Genomic DNA, 24,231 nt, shown 5'->3' with positions numbered 1-24,231 from the left:
ATGATATGATCATAACAGGGAATGCTAACAATCTGATCAAAGAAATCAAACAGCATATGTCACAAGTGTTTGAGATGAAAGATCTCAGAAACCTTCATTATTGCTTGCCATTGGAGGTATGGAAAGACTCTGGACAAACATTTCTTACTCAAGGGAAGTATGCCAAAAGCTTGTTGGAAAGGTTTAGAATGGAGTAGTGCAGATCATCAACAACACCATTACAGCAGAACTTAAAGTTGAGCAGTGACGATGCTACTAAACAGGTGAATGCTACCATGTATAGACAACTAGTTGGCAGTTTAATATATCTGACTACAACTAGACCAGATTTGGTATATTTTGTTGGTGTGTTGAGCCAGCTCATGTCAAAACCACTCGAAAGTCACTGGGTTGCAGAAAAAAGTGTGTTGAGGTATCTTAGTGGTACTAGTAATTATGGCATTTTGTACACTGACACTTCTAATGTTATTCTAGCAGGTTTTTCAGATTCCAATTGGGCAGGTAACTTGGATGATCGAAGATCTATCACAGGTTACGCATTCAGCATTGGATGCGGGGTCATAGCATGGAGTAGCAAAAAGAAGCACACTGTAGCTCTATCTTCATGTGAAGCTGAGTACCAAGCATTGTGTGCAGCCACATGCGACGCTATCTCGTTGAGAAGACTTCTCAATGATGCAGGAGAAGAGCAGAAAGAATCAACTATTATCAAAACTGACAACCAGAGTACCATCAAGCTTGCATACAATCCAATCTTTCATAAAAATACCAAGCATATTGATACTCAGGTTCATTTTGTTTGAGAGGAACAACAGTCAAAATAGATATGTGTTGAATATTGTAAAACTTGTGATAACGTGGCTGATATTTTTACTAAGCCTCTTGGGCGTGTAAAGTTTGAATTGTTTAGAGAAATTTTAGGAGTTCAGGATAATCCTTTCTCCATTAAGGGGGGGAGTTGAAAATAATTAATATTATTTTGTATTAATGGAGAAATGGTTACACAAGTTGTAACGTATCTCCTTAGTTTAGGATTTGTTCCTAGAGTTTAGAAGTTTGGTTGCAACTTCCTAATCTCTAGTAATGTACATAATGATGTAATTGCTAATTTAATGGAAGCAGAGTGTACGGAGATAGTTCTCTTTGTTTGAGTGTAGTCTCCAGGTGCAGTACTCACCTGTGAGCTACAACTCCTTCTTTTTCAATTCAAGTCTGACTTTTATCTAGTATTTTATTAAATTTACAATTTTGATGGGAAGCATTTCAAATACGTTTTTATTTCTAACTTTCCAAAGCTATTTAGATGAGTTCTATGACTTCTCAACTTTGTATCCCATAAATGTAGACATGTTGTTTGAAAAGAAAAAGAAGACTCAATAACATGTAGACTTAATACTTTTAAAATGTCATTCCATATATCCTTTACAAAAGTGCATTGTACAAAGAAATGGTCCACAGGTTCCCGGTTAGAATTACAAAATCCGTAAACATTTGGACCCAGCTATAAGTATAAGTCAAGTTGTACAAGTATTCGAACTCCCGATTATAGAGTTATCCTCTTCATTTAGTAAGATTACATTAGAATAGGAACAATTTACAAAGTTATCCTGTTCAATTGCTAAGTTCCCTAAAGACCGAAATCAAGAATGCAGCATTCAATATTATTTAATAGATATTTAATAGTCACGAATAACATTTTTTTTTAATAGTTAAATGAAAGTCTCAATAAAAGATTTAAAAAATGCATTATTGATTAATAAAAAAATATATTTATAGTAATGAAAGTTTATTATGCTAACAAAAAAAAGTGATGTTTAAAAAAATATATTATATCATAGTTAATATTTGCTAATTAAATTTTGAATATAACTACATTAAATTAAAAATATTGGTTATTTAAGTTGATGTTAAGGTTTAGAAGGTACTCAATTTAAGTTTTACTAATTAATAAATTGAGGTATTTTGTTAATTCTAATTGTGCACTGTGATTGTGGAGAATCCAATCCTACCCAATGGCAATAATAATGTCTTATTCTAATGATAATGTTTTTGTTGAGAAGGTTATCTATAAGGTTTTACATTTTGAGTGGAGAATCCAATCCTTCTCAATGGCAATAATAATGTCTTATTCTAGTGATAATGTTTTTGTTGAGAAGGTTATCTAAAAGGTTTTACATTTTTTATGTAAAGTATAGATAGGTATATTCTAAATCATAGTTGTTTTTGGGAGATTTTCTATGTAAAGTATAGATAGATATATTTTAAATCTTAGGGGAGATATATTGGTGATAGATATGTTAAATATATTACTTGAAAAAAAGTAAATATTAAAAATGAAGCTGTTTTATTATACTTTTCTATGGTAGGTTATATTATAATCATTTTATAGTCAAAATGGTTTGACTTTCAATTAAGTTTGAAATTTTTAAAAAGATTTTATGAAGTTTATTAAAGTTTTGAAAAGAATAACTATTAAACTAAATATTTTAAAAATTAAAAAACAAATTTTGAAACTTTTGAAAGTTGAATTTCTAATTTTTTATTGGCTTGTATGAATGGAATGAGTAATTTTATGGGGTTATAAATATAATTTGTCAAAAATAAAATTTCTTTTAAAAATAAAAAATAAAAATAATTCTATATGCAACCAAGTGCCATAATACTACACACATCAAATCTCAATATCTATGAAAAATAGTACACACATCAAATCTCAATTTATGAAAGCTTCATTATTTATGGAAATTAGAAAAAAAAATCTACATCAAATCTCAATATTTATGAAAAATAATTCACATAGCAAATTTCAATATTTTTTTATTTCTAGGTAAATATGTCAAACTCATGCTTAACTTTTAATTAATGTGTATTTTTTTAAATTAATTTACAAAGATTACTCAAGTTTTGGAAAATTTTTAACAATGACATTTTTGTTTTATGATTTTTTTAGTAATATATATATATATATATATATATATATATATGAATGATATCTTAAATGTGAAGTCATTTTATATATAGATTCACCTTTATATATAATATTGACATATATAAACTACTTAATATAATAAAAACATCTAGAATTATTATGTTACTACTTAAATAAAATATTCCTAAATTATAATGTGAAATCTTTAACAAAATCTCTTTTAATCCTTACTACTAGGATTCCCATACTATTGTAACATTTACAAAAATATCAAACAAACACATTTATGATATCTATCACTTCCTATATCAATAAAGAGATATTTTTGAAAATACAATTTAATTTCTTCCTCTAAACTCTTATTGCATTTGAGTCCCTTAATACATTAATACAACTTCTTTAGATTGATGATCAACATTTGAGTTGAATTATACATACAGACATATATATATGAAAAAAAATCACCATAATTGCTTTTACCTTGATAAATTGATATCTAATTGGAACTCATATTATATTCTCAATTTTACATTTATTATCTATCAAATCTATTAATAAATTAAAGTCTCCAATTAATTTTAAATAATTTTCTATTTTTTTCAAAAAAATATAAAATGCCTAAAACTTAAATATTTCTTTACTAACAACATTTCAAAATAATATAATGCATTGATAAGAAAAAACAATGTCCCCTCCATTATTAATCTGTATAGCCCTTTGGTATGAGCATAAATTAAGGCGTTTACACTTCATTTAGATGTTAGACAATTAGAATACTTTCAAACTCTAATGATAGACCGGTATTAAATTAGTTACAAATTTAGTTATAAGAATCGCAACTCCAGAACAAGTCACTAGTTATCTATCCAGTCATCTTCATCACAGGTTCTGCCAACAAGCAAACATCAATGGCATCAATGATGCTTATGTTCATCACCTTCATTTTCGATCTCATTTCTTTTAGCTTCACAGTGGCCATAGAGCGTAGGTTCGTCATCTCCATTTTCGATCTCTTTGCTTTGGGCTTCGCAGTGGCTGCAGATCATTGGAGGAGCACTGGAGTCGTGACTCCCGATGACTACTTCACAGTGGCTGCAGAGCGTAGGAGGAGCACTGGAGCCGTGACTTCTTCATTTGTATTATGTCTTAATGTAGAATTTTGCAGCCATTGAAATGACAAGAAAGAGAAACCTCCAGCGTTAAGAAAATAAAAAAGATGAGGATTGCAGAAAAATATGCTTGAGTAGAACAAATATGGAGATTCTACAGAGATCCAAAAACTATAAATTCAGATGTGGGAAGAATGTAAAGTCTACCTCTTTCAGTTATTGCTCAGTAGTGGAGGAGTTGTTTGATTAAAAGGACCACAATGAAGAAGATACAAATGTAGAATAGAGAGCAGTTACTAGGCAGGGATACAGGGCTAGAGGGTTAGATCAATGAATGAACATGGGTTTTCTCCAAGAACCAAGTGAAACTCAGGAATTCAATTAGACTCAGAAAGAATGGAGTGAAACTTGGGAATTCACTTCGACTAAGAAAAACCATTTGTTTTTATTGTAGTGCTCAATGTCTTCTTAATAGCTACCTTTTCAATTTCATGGGCGTTAATTTGGATATTCTGACTGTGATTTACAAATCGGAGAGATTTAGTTTTGTTTGATATAAAAATTGATTGAAGAATTGGGCTGAAGAAATACATAAATCACCTTAAGTTTGGCACAATTAGCTAGCGACCGATATTTTTTCTCAAGATGTAGAAATAAAAATATTTAAATAACCAAAATACTTAAACTTCAATAATGTAAGAACTTGATTACCAATTAAACTTCATGAGGGTTAATAGTTGTTAACAATTATTACTGTGATTCACTAATTCCATTGCATTAATACTGTTTGACTGGGTAAGGATTGTTGGAATTTTCTGATAAATTCCATAACAGACAGACAAAAATTGCTCTGTTTTTGCACTCTATTTTTGCACAGAAAAACTGAAAATTGTTTTCTGGAAATGGTGTTGCAGCAACACAGTTTGGTGTTGCAGCAACGTAGATTGGTGTTGCAGCAACAGTGAATAACACTCTATTATTGACACAGAAAAATACTCTGTTTTTAACTCAGAAAACATAAAAATTTGTTCTCTAGAAATGGTGTTGCAGCAACGCTGTAACTGGTGTAACAGCAACGGTGACGGTGTAATAGCAACAGAAAAAAAACTTGTATTTATTAAAAATAAACTAACTGTTACATATTTGTCTTCCTCATACAGAGGGAATTTCACAACGTCTATTGCTGAATATCTTCCTCAGGGATTCACTAAGGAACGCTTTTGTTCCACATAGATAAACATCTGTTAAACAAATTTCATTCAAATATTTGCACTGTTGTGCATTTTCCCCTTTCTGCTCACTGCTGCGCGCTCTCCTCTGCTCTCTATCAATCTGCTGCTAACATCTAAACTGAACTGCTGTGTGATGTATTTATATGTTAAAACATATCTGATTTAAACAGTAAAATATTACAGAATATCTTCTAATGCCTATCACCGAATTTAATGCAGCAAGGCGGTGATGCTTCTATCAAAAAAAACAAGTCGGATGTCTGCAGGGGAATTCAATTGAAACTTTAATGCATATTAACATGCAAAAATATCGGGCTTGACTTTAAGGCATCGAACAGGCTGGAGTATTTACTGCAAATCCAGTTGTTCATTGTTGTAGTTGGAATTAAATTCCAACACTCCCCCTAAATTTCAACTGCTGCATACCCAGACATTTCCTGAAATGATCAAAACCTTTCTTTGCTAATGGTTTTGTCAAGATGTCAGCAAGTTAATCCTCTGTTTTGCAATGCTGCAAAACAATCTCACCATTGTTAACCAATTCACGTATGAAGTGAAATTTGGTGTCTATGTGCTTTGTTCTTTTATGAAAAACAGAGTTTTTAGACAATGCTATTGTTGAGCTATTGTCACACTAAATGGTTGTGCCCTTTTCTTGTTCATGACACAAATCTTTGAGAACTCTTCTTAGCCATACTGCTTGGCATGCTGCTGCTGTTGCTGCCACATACTCTGCCTCTGCTGTTGACAAAGACACAACTGGTTGCTTCTTGGAAGCCCATGAGATGGCTCCTGATCCCATATGAAACACATATCTCGATGTGCTTTTCCTATCATCAACACTTCTAGCCCAATCACTGTCAGTGTAACCTGTCAACATGAAACTTTCAGGAGAGGAGTATAAAATACCAAACCCCTTCGTTCCATTCACATACCTTAGAATCCTCTTGGCTACCTGCCAATGAGTCTCTTTCGGTCTTTCCATAAATCTGGAAATTAAACTCACAGCGTGCATAATGTCCGGCCTAGTTGCAGTCAAGTACATAAGGCTGCCAACTATGCTCTTGTACAGTTTTGGATCAAAATATTTGCTGCTGTCTTCTTTGGTCAATTTCAACCCCACTACAGTTGGAGTCACAGCTGCTTTGCTGTTCTGCATGTTAAATCTCTTCAACACTGCTTCTACATATTTATCTTGTGAAATGAAAACACCATTTTCACTTTGTTCTACTTCAATTCCAAGAAAATATCTTAAGAAGCCCAAGTTAGTCATTTCAAATTCACTTTTCATCACTGCTTTAAAATCAGCAATGAGAGAAGCATCATTGCTAGTAAAAATCAGATCATCTACATATAAAACAACAATAATAATCTTACCGTCATTCTATTTTATGGAGAGTGTGAGTTCACCATCACACTTATCAAACCCATTCTCAATCAGATAAGCATCAATTATGTTGTACCATGCTCTTGGCGGTTGCTTCAGCCCATAAAGAGCCTTCTTTAGTTTACAAACTTTATGCTCTTGGCCTTCAACTTCATAGCCCAGAGGTTGATCAACATAAACCTCTTATTTTAACACTCCATTCAGGAATGCAGATTTAACATCCATCTGATAAATCTTCCATTTGTGTTGTGCTGCAATAGACAACACTGTTCTCATTGTTTCCATCCTTGCTACTGGTGCAAAGGTTTCATCATAGTCTTTGCCTTGCTGCTGCTTGTAGCCTTTCACAACAAGCCTTGCTTTGTGACTGTCAATCTTACCTTCAGCATTGCTTTTGGTCTTATAGACCCACTTAACTCTAATGGCATCCTTGCCTTCAGGGACGTCCACTAACTCCCATGTTTTACTCTTCTTAATTGCACCAATTTCTTCATTCATTGCTTCAATCCATTTATCTTCATTTACAAATCTTCAAAATGGATTGGGTCATCAATATGACAATACAAAGCGAATAATGAATTTAGACCGGTATTGTTACTTACCTCTCCTTGTTCATAAATCTCACTCAGATTTTTGAATCTTGGTCTTCTTGGTGTGCTTGGAGTTCCATCTGAACTTGAGGGTATATCTAATCCCTGTGGTGTTTCAGCAACAACTGTTTGTGGTATAACAACAACTATTCTTCCTTGACTTCTCAAGGTTGTTCGAATTCCAGCTTGTGGTGTGGTTTGTTGTACTTGCTGTGGTGGAGGAGGAGCCACCAAGGAAGGATTATTTGCTGCTGTCCCTTCCTCTTGTTCTTCATGAGACACAATTGTCTTCACATTCACTGTTTTTTCCAAGCTTCCATCCCAACCTTCATCTTCAATGAACTGCACACCTCTGCTTACTATTAATTTCTTAGTGGATGGATTATAGAGTTTGTATGCTTTTGACTCATCACAATAGCCAATAAAGACACACTTCTCCCCCTTACTATCAAGCTTTTGCCTTAGCTGTTCCGGTACATGTGCATATGCAACACAACCGAATACTCTCATGTGAGTGACAGTTTGTTTTTGACCACTCCATGCCTCTTCTGGTATTCTGTTCATGACAACTTTAGTTGGGCATCTATTCAAGATGTAAACTGCGCAAGTAACAGCTTCTGCCCAATACTCATGCGGCAAATGTTTTGCCTTCAGCATACTTCTGACCATGTCAAGAATGGTCCTATTATTTATTTCAGCAACACCATTTTGCTGAGGTGTATACCTTGTGGTGAACTGCTTTTGTATGCCATTCTCTCTGAAAAAACGCAGAAAGTCTTGGGAGATGTACTCTCCTCCTCTATCTATTATGAGCACTTTGATATAATGCCCACACTGCTTTTCAACAAGAGTTTTGAAGTGGCGGAATTTCTCAAACACTTCACCCTTCTGTTTCAGCATATACACCCATGTCTTTCTGGTGTAATCATCAATGAAGGTTAAAACATATTTATTTCCAGCAAATGATGGTATTTGCATTGGTCCGCACACATCAGAGTGAACAATTTCCAAGGGTGCTTTTGCCCTTATACTCTTTCCTGCTGGAAAGCTTTATTTGTGTTGCTTGCCCAAGATGCAGCATTCACAAAGGCTGTCCGGTTTCTCAATCAACGGCAATTCCTTTACCATTCCCTTTCTGTGCAACAGATTCAGGCCTCCGAAATTGAGATGTCCAAATCTCAAATGCCACAACCAATTCACATCTTTCACTTGTTCATGAAAGACTTCTTGTGTTACAGCCACAATAGTTCTGCCTTCCTTCAAATCTTCCCTGAGTTTGAGAGGAAACATTCTATTGCTGGTCATCTGCACCTGTGCAATGATCTTCTTACTTGGAGGTATGTCTCTGATAGTACACAAATCATCTTTGAAGAACACGTTGTAACCTTTATTTATGAGCTGTCCAATGCTCAAAAGATTACATTTCAGACCAGGTACATAGTATACCTCTGGCACAATCATCTGTTCTCCATTTTTTGCTTGAATACTGACTCTACCCTTACCCTTGATAGATATCTTATCATCAGTCCCTGTTGTTACCTCAGATTTCACATTTTCATCCAGATTGGCAAACATTGCAATATTTCCAGTCATGTGATTACTACAACCTGAGTCTAAGAACCAAAAATTTTCTTGTTTGTTTTGTGCTATGTTACATGTTAACAACGCGTTCTTTGGGTTCTTATCTTCTTCTTTTGCAAAATTAGCATTCTGCCTATTATTCATGTCATTTTGTTTTTTCTTGCATTCATTGGCGTAGTGCCCAAATTTTTTACAATAATGACATTGGACTTGGGATTTGTCATACCTTTGTCCATGAGCTTGCTGTTTGCTTGAACCTTCAGCTTGGTTCTGATTGCAGCTCCTTCCGCTTGTGCTAACAGGATAATTTCTGCCTCTATTTTGGCTTCTTCCACGACCTCTGTTATTTGCTCTACCTCGACCTCTTCTTTGGCCAAAAGACATCTGAGTATTGAATGCTTGCTCAAATGAGGAATCTGTTCCTCTACTCAGTCTGTGTTCATGAAACAAAAGTGAAGAACTCAGCTCATCTACCGTGAACTGTGAGAGATCTTTTGTTTCTTCTATTGCTACCACAATAGATTCAAACCTTGAGGGTAAACATCTCAAGATTTTCTCTACAATCCTTCTATCTTCAAGAATCTCACCATGAGATCTTATCTGGGTTATCAAGCCAATAACCTGAGTGGAAAATGAATCTATTGTATCAGATTCCTTCATGCTGATATTTTCAAAGTCTCTCCTCAACATTTGCAACTTTGCAGTCTTCACCTTCTCCATGCCTTGATAGGCAGTTTTGAGAATATCCCATGCCTCCTTAGATTTTGTTGCTGCTGCAATCCGCGGAAAAACACTTTCATGTACTGATTGGAAGAGGAAAAAGAGGTCTTTGGCATCCTTCTTTCTGTCACCCTTCAACTGGTAACTTTCTGCTACTGTCAAAGCAGCCAGTGTTGTTGCATGTGTAGGTTCAGCATAGCCAGTTTCAACCAGCTCCCATATTCCTTGAGAAGCAAATAGTGATTTCATTGTTATGGACCAATAACTGTGATTTTTCCCATTAAACTGTGGCAATTGAGAATTTGTCAAACCTGTTCCAGCATCTGCCATCTTAACATGTATTGGTAAAGAAGAGATACTGACTGTAAAATGAAAACAAGCAAAAACTTTCTCTGCTGGAAAAAATTCTGCTCAACAAGCTTCTTACAGCTCCTATAGTGAAAAACAAGCTCTGTTTTTGACTCACTAAGTGCCTAGACCAGCTCTGATACCATGTTGGAATTTTCTGATAAATTCCATAACAGACAGACAAAAATTGCTCTGTTTTTGCACTCTGTTTTTGCACAGAAAAACTGAAAATTGTTTTCTGGAAATGGTGTTGCAGCAACACAGTTTGGTGTTGCAGCAACGTAGATTGGTGTTGCAGCAACGGTGAATAACACTCTGTTTTTGACACAGAAAAATACTCTGTTTTTAACTCAGAAAACAGAAAAATTCGTTCTCTGGAAATGGTGTTGCAGCAACGTAGTTTGGTGTTGCAGCAACGCTGTAACTGGTGTAACAGCAACGGTGACGGTGTAACAGCAACAAAAAAAAACTTGTATTTATTAAAAATAAACTAACTGTTACAGATTTTCCTTCCTCATATAGAGGGAATTTCACAACGTCTATTCCTGAATATCTTCCTCAGGGATTCACTAAGGAACACTTTTGTTCCACACAGATAAACATCTGTTAAACAAATTTCATTCAAATATTTGCACTGCTGTGCATTTTTCCTTTTCTGCTCGCTGCTGCGTGCTCTCCTCTGCTCTCTATCAATCTGCTGCTAACATCTAAACTGAACTGCTGTGTGATGTATTTATATGTTAAAACATATCTGATTTAAACAGTAGAATATTACAGAATATCTTCTAATGCCTGTCACCGAATTTAATGCAGCAAGGCAGTGATGCTTCTATAAAAAAAACAAGTCGGTTGTCTGCAGGGGAATTCAATTGAAACTTTAATGCATATTAATGTGCAAAAATATCGGGCTTGACTTTAAGGCATCGAACAGGCTGGAGTATTTACTGCAAATATAGTTGTTCATTGTTGCAGTTGGAATTTTATTCATAGAAAATGATACCAATATATTCACATGTACACAATAAGATAACAAGACATTCACGGAGGCCCAATTGAGATTCTGAGTGAGAAGTTTTTATTTCAAAGGGTTGAAGTTTGATTTCAAGCCTCTCATCTTCAAATCAATTAAAATACCCTTTAAGGGTGTTGGTCTGTAATCTAGAATCTCATTAGCAATTACCACATTATCACGAAAAGCAAACAAACAATGGATTGAAGCATAAGATGACAACATCTTTGAATGACATTATCAGTCCCCTTTATTACAAATGGAAATGAGAAAACTAAGCCTAAAAAAAAATTGACATAGTAAATAACATATTAACATGCGACACTGCACATCATTAATGCAACTGCATGACTTAAAATATTCTACATATTCTGCGAAGAGCAAACATATTTTTGATCACAGCAATGTTGTTATTCTGACGTGAGCACTTATTTTTGGAGTGTTAGTGCTTTGCCCATCGAAACGATTTTATTGGCAATGATGTGTTTGCTCAGGTTCAATTTCAATACGTCAATACTTCAATTTCAATCATGTATTTTGATATTATTAAGAGATATCATAGGCTTCTCAGAGTGTTGTCTAATTCAAGAAACAATGATAATAGTTACTTGAAGGAGAATACATGTCCTCCTGCCTCAGTTGCAAGTGTTTTGTGTCTTCTCTCAGTTGTATATGATATTAGATACAAACATGAAGAAAAGGTGACAACATGTTCAGTATGTGGGGATGATTTTGAGGCCTCTAGTGGAGTAAGCTACTTGCCTTGCACCGACTTTTATCAGTGGGACTGCATTCTTCTATGGCTAAAGGCCAACAATACTTGCCGTGTCTGTAGATATGAATTTCCCACAGATGATGTGTGCTATGAGATCAGAAGACACATGAGGCTTCTAATGCACAGGACGTTATGCTGATTAACACAAATCTCTACTGTGGCCCTGGGTGGTTGTAGTTGAAATATGTCTGAGGTGAGATCAATTCTATGTTGTTTTGAATTAGTTGGTTGGAGTTGAAATGTGATTGAGGTTGATAACATTATGTCTTGTTGAATCATTTGTTGGTTGTAGTGGAAACGTGTCTGAGGTGAGATTACTTTTATGTTAGTGTTGAAGATCTGTGAACATACAAGTATAGCTTATGGATCTTCTGAAAGAAAGTAAGTAGGGCATTAAATTTAATTATGTAGTATGCCCTTAGGTGATTTTCCTACTTTCAATTATTATTTTATATATTAGATATATTAAGGAAAATATTAAATTTAAACGTTTTTCACAAAATTAAAATACATTTATATTAAATTATAATGACGAGCCTCTGTGCTCTAGACTATTACATTCTATTGTTAATGCTAGTGAAAATATGCCAAGAAGTTTACATGTGAAAAGATATGAGAATATGGAGACAATATCTGAATTGGGTTATGGAGTATGGGGGGCATACAGATGCTGCATTGATGTTGCTCATATTGTACGAAGCTCAGGATCAGGAATGCCTTAAAGCTGCTAAAAAACATGGGGTGGATCCACTTCTTTATAAGAATTTTGTTGTGGGTAAAATGCTCACAGATTATTTTATGTCACCCAGATTCAGATTTCGTCTAGAGTTATGAAGATGGGTTTCTGCCTGCCTGGATTGATGTTGGGTGCCAACACTCAGGTAGCCAGTCTCACATCATATTTTGATATTATTAAGAGATATCAGAGGCTTCTCAGAGTGTTGTATAATTCAGGAAATAATGATAATAATTACTTGAAGGAGAATCCATGTCCTCCTGCCTCTGCTGCAAGTGTCTTGTGTCTTCCCTCAGTTGTATATGATATTAGATACAAACATGAAGAAAAGGAGACAGCATGTTCAGTATGTGGGGATGATTTTGAGGCCTGTAGTGGAGTAAGCTACTTGCCTTGCACACACTTTTATCACTGGGACTGCATTCTTCCATGGTTGAACGCTAGGAATACTAGCCGTGTCTGCAAATACAAATTTCCCACAGATGATGTGTGTTATGAAATTAGAAGACACATGAGGCTTTTAATGCACATGAGGTTATGTTGATTAAAAAAACTCTCTATTGTGGCCCAGGGTGGTTGTAGTTGAAATGTGTTTGAGGTGAGATCAATTCTATGTTGTTTTGAATTAGTTGGTTGGAGTTGAAATGTGATTGAGGTTAAGAACATTATGTTGTGTTGAATCATTTGTTGGTTATAGTGGAAATATGTATGAGGTGAGATTAATTTTATGTCAGTGTTAAATATCTGTGAATATACCAGTATAGGTTATGAATCTTAAGGAAACTAAGTAGGGTATTAAATTTAAGTATGTAGTATGCCCTTTTGGAGTGGTTAATTTTCCTATTTTCAATTATTATTTTATATATTAAATATATTTAGAAAAATATTAAATTTAAACATTTTTCACAAAATTAAAATACATTTATGTTAAATTATAATTTTTTGAAAAAACTTTATACACTGCATGAAGTTGATTTTCAAATGTACATTGTAACGAGTCATATTCATTAACCAGCCATATTTATTGCTCCCAAGTTTATCATTACGACTGCATTCATCCATTGTTCAAGGCTGGAAAAACCTACTCTGTGTATATAGATTTGAACCTTCGACAAATGATGTATGTTCTGAAATTACAAGGCACATGAGGTTTTTGATGTGAAAGACCTTATGCCAAACTTATGTTGTGGATATATATCTATTACAATTTATAACAATATACATCCCGTTTCAGTTTTGTTATGTTTTTATGATATATGTGATTCTAGAAAATTATAAGTTTAATACTTATCCCATAACACCTGAGAAACACATTTTAATTTTATTTAAGTTTGATAAATGTTGCAATGATTCAGCTGCAAATAAAATATTGGAAGAAATAAAGAGGAAAAGAGAATACAAATATGTTATTGATTGAGCTGCAAATAGAATAACACTTTTAATTTTATTTTAAGTTTGATAAATGTTGCAATGATTCAGCTGCAAATAAAATATTGGAAGACATAAAGAGCAAAGGAGAATACAAATATGTTATTGATTGAGCTGCAAATAGAATATAATGGCTATGGCTGCAAATAGAAAATAATGGCTATGTGTATATAGATTTGAACCTTCGACAAATGATGTATGTTCTGAAATTACAAGGCACATGAGGTTTTTGATGTGAAAGACCTTATGCCAAACTTCTGTTGAGGAAATATATCTATTATAATTTATAACAATACACATCGTGTTTCAATTTTGTTATGTTTTTATGATATATGTGATTTTAGAAAATTGTAAGTTTAAAATTTATCCCGTAACACCTGAGAAACACATTTTAATTTTATTCTAAGTTTGATAAACGTTGCAATGATTCAGCTGCAAATAAAATATTGGAAGACATTAAGAGGAAAAGAGAATACAAATATATGTTCTTGTTTCAGATGCAAATAGAATATAATGGGTATAAGGAAGAAAAGAAAATACAAATATTTTTTTAAATGATTTATTATTAATATTTATGAAATATCATTTTGAAAATACACCATTTTAAATCAATTTTAGAGTAAACAAAGTATGTCGTTAATTTTTAAACTGTGAAGTTAAGGGAACAAAATACTTTAAATAAAAGGAGCAGGGACATACTATACTATTAATGTTAATTTTTAAATTGTGATGGGAATAAAGGAAGAAGGAAAAGAGTATACTTTTAATTTTAAAATTTCAAGGAGAACACACTATTTTAATTAAAAGAACCAGGAACATAGTGTTGTAAATAGAGGGAACATAGTATTAATTTTTAAATGGAACAAAGTGTTTTATATAAACAGTTCAAGATGAGAGTATTTTAAAGGGAGAAAAGGGTTCTAAATAAACAAATCAAGATCACATTATTCTAACTAATAAGAGCAAAACATTTATGTGAAATTAGTTTGTGAATATTCAATTTTTATATTTATTTTTTGGAAAATTTATATTATTGTTTTGGGAAGTTTTAGTGGCTACAGATAAATGTTTAAACCCCTAGACTAGTAGCTAAGTCTAGAACAACAATGCAAAGCATTCTCTACCTTTTCTATAACCAATAGATTAAATAAGAGAGTAAAGAAGCCTACCTGTAGCTTTTTCTTACTCCTTATCTGGCTTGACCAATTCTATTGCTCCTTTCCGTACTTAATCCACTTGAAGAGTATCTGCACACAAACAGAATACAAAAACCGATCAAAGCATATGATAATGATCTTTTGATTAAACATAGTATGGAATCAAGTACATAGTATACATATGAAATCATCAATGAATAACACAAGAATATGGAAAAAGCTTTGAACACTTTATTAGTAAAAGGAAGAGGTACAACCCAATTTGCTTGATTCAGCATCACTCCTCCTATTCAATCCCATCCTTTCCTCATAACAAGAAAGACACTCTGACATTATTAGAATACTTGAAATCAACTCAAGTCTCATACTAACAGCATCTCCCTATAATTCAATGATTTCCAACCCCGATCACTTAGATGAGTGGTCTTTTTATAGGTGAATGAATGAAGCTATGCCATAAATGGTGACAATGAATGCCCTCCCAAACTTATGATTTAGACCCATGGAGGAAGGGATAAAGGGATTGATGTTCCTTAACTCCGTACTTCATCCAAATTCGAGCTCAAAGGAGTAGATAAAATTGGGAAACTTCTAGATGCATCAAATGGATAAGAATATTCCCAAACCCCAATGCAATTTTGCTCAAATTCAACCATCGTAGGCCAAAGAGGGCTCAAGTGCACTGCATAGCACCCTAGCAGTGTATTGGACTGCACTGCAGCGCACCCTAATGAAGGCTTGCCTGCGCTAATCTTCGTAGAGGTAGTTTTTGGATGATTTCAATTATGGAACTTCTTGGGAAGCTAGGCGTCCTGAGGGTTGACTTCTTTAGGGCATGTAACAATTGAATTAGGGTTTGATGGGCCCTAATAGTACTAATTTGTAAGTCAGGGTTCATGTGCCCAAATGGATTTGTAACAGTCGCCCCGTAAAACATGAAGTCGTAAATATGTATGTCGAGTGAAATGATTTACTATATGGAGAGGAGGTTTTGAAGTAAAAGGTGACCTTCATCAATTACAATACGTATATCATGATAATTTGACTTTTTCTCATGAACTTGCTGAGGGAAGGCATACCCATGCTCAGCTCATAAACTTTCATTACATGTACAAATATAGTCGTCTACAGATATAGACCCATGAATGGATGACCATGAATGTAAGGCCATTGTACATTTCATTTAGTACTCCTTAAAATATCGTAGCCCAGATGGATGAAACTAGATCCAAGGTCTTCATTCTCGTTCAATATTTCGCTCAAGTACTAATCTAACCATGTGAATAGATGATCTAAAGTCGAACATGGGAAGACATTGTCTGATTACCAGCCAATGATGTAAGTCGTTAACAGAGGTGAGAGGAATCACCGATAATGACGATGACCGTCAAGGTGCTATAGTACATTTTGCATGGTTTGAATAAATTATTTCATGTCGAACACCATACAAATTCTTTCGGTCAAAGGCCAGTGATGTCAACCTATCGCCGGAAGCAAGAAACCTGCCATTGACGTACGAAAGCCTCAAGTTACTAAAGGGGTGTTTCTAAGTCAACTTCTTGGATAATGTGTTGATGTCAACAAGAAGCGACTCGTCATGGGAGGGCCTTGATGTATCCCACATCAATGACATGAAACAAGGTAAATGATTTCGGAGATGAAAATCAACTGATGACAGAAGGTTTAGGAATGGCGGTCATGAAAATGAAGGTTTACGGTATTGCAAAGGATGAATTTTGAACTGAATGACTTTCCTTGAACATGTCGGTGACACTAAAATGAATTGGTAGCATTGACCCAAAAAAAAGTAATGGATGGTATGATAGACCAACGGTGTGATAACCATCAAGCTGAATGTCCTAGCCACATAATCACGGTGATGAGGTGAAAGTGTCATGTTCAAGAGCAACTTGCTACCATAAAGTGTTTTTCCATTTTTCCAATTTTCCCCATTCATTGCTGACTAGTAACTCTTTATTTTTAATCAAGATTGAGGAGGATATCATATGCTTGTTGTGTAATTTCACCCTTCAGATGAATCCATTGCTATTTGATGTTTTAACGAGTCTAGCGAAGGTGAAACTTGGTCTTCCCTAGATGGACAAGTTTGTCGCTATTTGATATTTTTAACAAGTTTAAAAACAAAGATAACTTGGTTGTTTTCATGTTTATATATTTTTAAAAGGGACGAAAAGAAAACTCTGCAAGATCTTTTTTGTAAAATAATCTTTCAAGTCCGAAAAAGTGTAAAAAAATACAAGAGATATCTTTTCCAATTCGTTAATGAGCTAGAAAGGACAAGCGCTCAGCAATCTTTTCATGTTTATAGAGTTTGAAAAGAGCTTAAAGAGGACTCGAAGGGTCTTTCTTTTCCATTTTTAACAAATCTTGAAAAAGAGATAAAAGTTTGCTTTATCGTCAAAGATGTTCAATTTACATTTTAGCACATCAAATTCTACATGTCAGTTGTTAAACCTGCTCAAAACATCATCAAAATAGATTAAAAATACATGATTCATGGATAAAATGAATAAAAACTAATGTTTACTCGATCAATGTGCAAGAAATAAACATAAAAACAAGTTTTACCATTTTTACCATTTCACATTTACCGTTTGATTTTGGTACTTTAGAGGAGTTTTTACCTCTAAGTTCACCAGTTGATTGCAGAGGATTTAATGGACCATTTGTTGGAAATAATACTGAGAGGGGGGGGTGAATCAGTATTATCATATTAATAAAACTTTTTCATTTCCATAATCAGATTCATATATGCTACTTCCACAACTTCTTATGATTAAGTTAATCGATCTTCAATGAGTGCATTAGAACATTATCAACCATATTATCAGTTAATAGATGCAGTAACATAAAGTAGATCATCACACATAAGGCACACACATGAACACAATGATGTAAGGTGGAAACCCAATGCGGGAGAAAACCACCTGCTGCAAGTCATCTCAATCTTCTTCTTAATAAGAAAATTCTTTTACAATATTTGTACTGGTGCAGCCTTATACCAGTACGGGAGCTACAACCCCCTTTGCTCTTGTACTAGCCGATCCATTTACTAGTACGGAGGCTACTACCTGCTACAATGCTCCAAACATTTCCTTTAGCTCTTGTACTAGCTTAGATACTAGTACGTAGGCGCCGGCCTACAATCTTCTCTCCTTCAAGTACCACGTTTCATCAATTTTCATACTGGATACACTGAAGCACAACCCATAAACTGAAAGGCCACATTTCATCTAATTTTCATACTGGACCCAACAACAACATTGAAGCTCAAACAACCTTCTGAAACACCCAATCAAATGTAGTAACTAGATCAACAATAATAGGACCAAACCCAGGATGCAACAATGATAAACAAAGATTTTAAGAGAAGGAAGCACCCTGCTCAACTGCTAGCCTGAGTCCGGACTCACCCTGCTCAACTGCTAGCCTGAGTCCCGGACTCAGCCTGCTCAACTGCTGGCCTGAGTCCCTGGACGCACCCTGTTCAACTGCTAGCCCGCGTCCCGGACGCACTCTGCTCCACTGCTAGCCTGCGTCCCTCGCTCTGAGTCTTTTGAACTGCCTGCGTCTCGGCGCACCTGAACCCTTCTGCGCCTGCGTCCGGCGCACCTGAACCGGTTCGCTCCTGCGTCCCGGACGCACCTGAACCCTTACTGCACCTGCGTCTCTTTAGATATGAAAGATATAAAGACTTCAAGACTAACCCAAACAGTCAGATCTACAGATCTGATCGTGCGCCATAGCGATCATAGTCCATTAGAAGATTCGCCTTCATAGATCTGGACTAGATCTCACCAAAAGATATTCAACAAAGATGGTGCTTAATCCAAATGAACTCCTTTGCTTTATATAGGCAAGCTTCTCCCCAAAACATGGAACAATACCACGAGCCGACACCATAGAAACACAAAACCGTCGGCTAGATACCACACAAGAAACCCCCACGTGCTTTTCTCTGCCTTGAAATGTGTGCACTGGGTGGACGCACCCCCTGAACGGCTGGCCTGCGTCTCTGGACGCGGGTTCTGCATGGATTACCTGCGGGGACGCACTTTTTGTAAGGTGTACCTGCGTCCTTCATAATTTCAACAATATTTGAACCTCTGCTTACAAAGAGCTTGCCATTTGATTCCTTTGAGCTATCCTGTAATATGTCACATCTGATATCTCTTCTGTAGATTCATCTGAATGTATATAAGTGAGATGATCTTCTATGAGAGTGTTGCCATCAAGTACAACATATGCATCATAATGCCAACAATCTCCCCCTTTGGACTTGATGGCAACAACACGAATCACTCTCCCCCTTTGACATCAAGGGCAAAGGGGTATGCTCCCCCTAAGAACATGCTCCCTTTGACTATGAACCAGATCTGCTGAAGTCTCTGAATGAGCTCCCCCTTTGTATATGTCATGGTGCTCCAATCTGATAATGGTCTTTCTGAGAACAAGCTGAGATGTCTGCTCTGCTGTATAGTGCTTGTTCATGCTCAAACTCCCCCTGACTATAAGCAAGGTCTGCAAAAAGATGTTCTACAAGAAGAACATGACTCTATATATCATAAATGACCTTCCTATCACCAAAAGACTCAATACATACATCCATCACCCATCACAATAAGGATCATCCATCCAACCAAGTGGGAATACATCAGAAATATGAAAACCAAATACATTACATCTTCATCCCATGCATAGAAGGGGGGACAAAGGCCGTTACATGACCTGAAAAGATGACTACAATAGACCATTACAACATGAGTTTTGCTATGACCTTTCAAATGACAAATATCATCAACAACACTGTATAATCTGCTCCATAGTATCTGTCAACATAAACTCATAACCATCCAGATCTACATGAATCAAGAGCCATCAAATGAAAGCATCAGCATCAATCAACATATGTATGAATCATCCCTGTATCCAACCAACAATCCTCATCCATTTGTGCCAAGAAAGAAATCATGCATCTTGCTCATGTCAACATCATCATGAAATGCATATGAGTAACTCATCATCATCATGTCTTCAACAATGCGACTTTGAATAATCATCCACGAAATCAGCCAACCTCATCCATATATGTGCCAAGGATAATAAAGACTTCATGCAAGTATCATTAGAGAATCAACCATACATCTGATCATGTGACCAACTCATAATAGCAAGATGAATCATAAGCTTGTCACCAAGGACCATAATGCCAACAATGCATTTAGGACATATGCTCCCCCTGAACCAGTGCCATCTGTTAAATCTGATCATGCATATCAAGAAGAATCAGCCAATAAATGCTTTGAGACAGGTACGCACTTCATCTTCTGCTGCGCTGCGTCCTGTTGCTGTAGGGACGCACCTGATCCTCAGTCGCTCTGCGTCCCCACGCAGATTTTCAGTTACTGAACTGCGTCCTGGACGCACCTGGACTTGGTCTGTCCTGCGTCCGCACGCGGGTCTCCTGTTACAGCACTGCGTCCTGTACTTTCAGCTTCCTCTGATTCTAGTATGTCTATACATTGTACTGTGCCATCCTTTTCTGACTGTACTTCCTTTTTCCTCCATATCTTCAAGCGTGATGATGACATTTTCTCCTTTTGATATGATGCCCAACCTTTGTTCCTGCATTCCTTGGCTATATGTCCAAGCTTGTTACATGCATAACATCTTACATGTTTCATATTCCTCCTGTAACAATCAGTAGCTTTGTGACCAAACATATTGCAAGCAAAGCAATATCCATAAAAGTACCTTGATTGAGATGACCTTTCTGCATAATGGTCTTGAACTCTTCTTCTTCTACATCTAGCTGCAACATGTCCAAGATTATGACATACATAACATTCAACATTATTCATAGGAGGAGCAAAGGATTTTCTTTGAGGAATCTCTTTCCTTGGTTGATGATGAGATTGATCTTTCACTTCTTCGTTGATCACTTTAGATTTCCTTTTAGAGTTTCTTGCCTCACCTTGTGAACTAGATTCACCTTCAACAGATTCATGGAAACCAAGACCAGTCTTTATAGCAGGGGACCTTTGACTACTAAGAATATCATCCAATACTTTAGAGCTATCTTGAAATCGTAAAAGCTTATCCTTTTCTTCTAGTTTACCTTTCAAGATATTTACCTCAACCTGAAGCTGTTCTTCCTTTTCAAGAGATTTCTTTTTCAAAACTTCTTCAGCTTTCCTTCCTTCTTCCATTTGTTCCCTTAGTTTGAGAATTTCTTTTTCTTGTTCTTCATACAGATCCTGCTGCATTTGACGAACTCGGAAGGCACATTCCAGTTGAGATTTTAAGCTGGTGACTTCGTTTTCTTGTTTTGCAATAGCTTGGAGTAGATCTGTATTCTGCTTCTTTGATTCTTCAAGATCTCCTTTTAGTGAGAGGATTGTAGCTTCAAGATTTTCATAGTAGCTGGATCTATCTTTGAGTTTCTTGATGGTTGTGCTTCTTTCGTTGACTTCTTTTCTTAATGATGTCACTTCATGCTGCAATTTTTGACATTGGTCTTCCTTGTCCTTGAGTAGCTTTCTTACCTTGTTTCCTTCTTCTAGTTGTGCCCTTAGTTTGGTAGCTTCTTCTTTGAAATCACATTCCTTTTTGTTTAATAGATCTTGTTGATCTCTAATTTTGTCTGTCAGCCTTTTAAATTCTGCCTCTATTTGATATCTTTCTTGTTCACCCATAAGAGCAAATTCAGTAGTTTCGCTATCACTTTCATCTCTTTCACAAGGAAATATAGCTGGAACATCAGAGGATAACACATTCATACCTGATAATGACTCTGAATCTGATTCTGAATCTGAAGAGCTTCTTATGCCTAATCCCCAATCGATTCTTCCACTGTCATAGTTCTTCTGAGATGACTTCTTTTTCTTATTAGCTTTCTTCTTAAGCTTCTTTCCCATTCTTCCACGGATCTCCTTCAAGCGATCAAGCTTCTATCAAAGGACCTGCTCTGATACCAATTGTTGGAAATAATACTGAGAGGGGGGGGTGAATCAGTATTATCATATTAATAAAACTTTTTCATTTCCATAATCAGATTCATATATGCTACTTCCACAACTTCTTATGATTAAGTTAATCGATCTTCAATGAGTGCATTAGAACATTATCAACCATATTATCAGTTAATAGATGCAGTAACATAAAGTAGATCATCACACATAAGGCACACACATGAACACAATGATGTAAGGTGGAAACCCAATGCGGGAGAAAACCACCTGCTGCAAGTCATCTCAATCTTCTTCTTAATAAGAAAATTCTTTTACAATATTTGTACTGGTGCAGCCTTATACCAGTACGGGAGCTACAACCCCCTTTGCTCTTGTACTAGCCGATCCATTTACTAGTACGGAGGCTACTACCTGCTACAATGCTCCAAACATTTCCTTTAGCTCTTGTACTAGCTTAGATACTAGTACGTAGGCGCCGGCCTACAATCTTCTCTCCTTCAAGTACCACGTTTCATCAATTTTCATACTGGATACACTGAAGCACAACCCATAAACTGAAAGGCCACATTTCATCTAATTTTCATACTGGACCCAACAACAACATTGAAGCTCAAACAACCTTCTGAAACACCCAATCAAATGTAGTAACTAGATCAACAATAATAGGACCAAACCCAGGATGCAACAATGATAAACAAAGATTTTAAGAGAAGGAAGCACCCTGCTCAACTGCTAGCCTGAGTCCGGACTCACCCTGCTCAACTGCTAGCCTGAGTCCCGGACTCACCCTGCTCAACTGCTGGCCTGAGTCCCTGGACGCACCCTGTTCAACTGCTAGCCCGCGTCCCGGACGCACTCTGCTCCACTGCTAGCCTGCGTCCCTCGCTCTGAGTCTTTTGAACTGCCTGCGTCTCGGCGCACCTGAACCCTTCTGCGCCTGCGTCCGGCGCACCTGAACCGGTTCGCTCCTGCGTCCCGGACGCACCTGAACCCTTACTGCACCTGCGTCTCTTTAGATATGAAAGATATAAAGACTTCAAGACTAACCCAAACAGTCAGATCTACAGATCTGATCGTGCGCCATAGCGATCATAGTCCATTAGAAGATTCGCCTTCATAGATCTGGACTAGATCTCACCAAAAGATATTCAACAAAGATGGTGCTTAATCCAAATGAACTCCTTTGCTTTATATAGGCAAGCTTCTCCCCAAAACATGGAACAATACCACGAGCCGACACCATAGAAACACAAAACCGTCGGCTAGATACCACACAAGAAACCCCCACGTGCTTTTCTCTGCCTTGAAATGTGTGCACTGGGTGGACGCACCCCCTGAACGGCTGGCCTGCGTCTCTGGACGCGGGTTCTGCATGGATTACCTGCGGGGACGCACTTTTTGTAAGGTGTACCTGCGTCCTTCATAATTTCAACAATATTTGAACCTCTGCTTACAAAGAGCTTGCCATTTGATTCCTTTGAGCTATCCTGTAATATGTCACATCTGATATCTCTTCTGTAGATTCATCTGAATGTATATAAGTGAGATGATCTTCTATGAGAGTGTTGCCATCAAGTACAACATATGCATCATAATGCCAACACCATTCCTTGTGCCATCTAGACAGGGTAGGAGCTATCTCTGTTCTCATTCATTTAATTCCATTCACTTTCAGTTTCAAGCAAAAAATATGAGTTTTTGAGGCCCCTACGGTTTCAATTTTGAACTCTGGGATCAGCGCACCCTTTCATCATCGGAAGGTGTGTTGCACTACACACACATAGAAGGTTGCATGCATTGCAACACACTATCTCTAAGGCAGGGGTGCGCTGGGTGCAAAACCCAAATTCACATAGCTATTTTATCCCAATTTTATCTCTGCTTTTTGCAAGAAATGGATCCTAATTTGTCTAATGGTCGTATTGCAGTCATTCATCAGATCAAAATGGTGATTATAAGGAGAGAACGAGAGCATGAAGAGCAAGATATGATTTCCCTAAATAATCATTGTATGGTTGAGGCCCTAAGGAATTGTGGGTTACTCAAGTATTTCCAACTATCTAGCATGTGGTAGCAAATTGAGATTTTGCAGTTCCTTGTTCATTCATGGGATCCTACTGATCAGGCCTTTCACATTAGGGACAAACTGATCCCATTTACATCAATGACATCTACTTTCTGACTGGATTGTTGAGGCAGGGTGCCCCCATCTCACTATCTGAATTTGACAAACAGGGT

This window comes from Pinus tabuliformis, chromosome 2_1 (genome assembly GCF_031772625.1).
Source record: "Pinus tabuliformis cultivar Carrire ecotype Pingquan chromosome 2_1, CPIR1, whole genome shotgun sequence".
Classification (NCBI taxonomy): Eukaryota; Viridiplantae; Streptophyta; class Pinopsida; order Pinales; family Pinaceae; genus Pinus; species Pinus tabuliformis.
The sequence above is the reverse complement of the archived record's forward strand: the minus strand, read 5'-3'. Positions refer to the sequence as shown.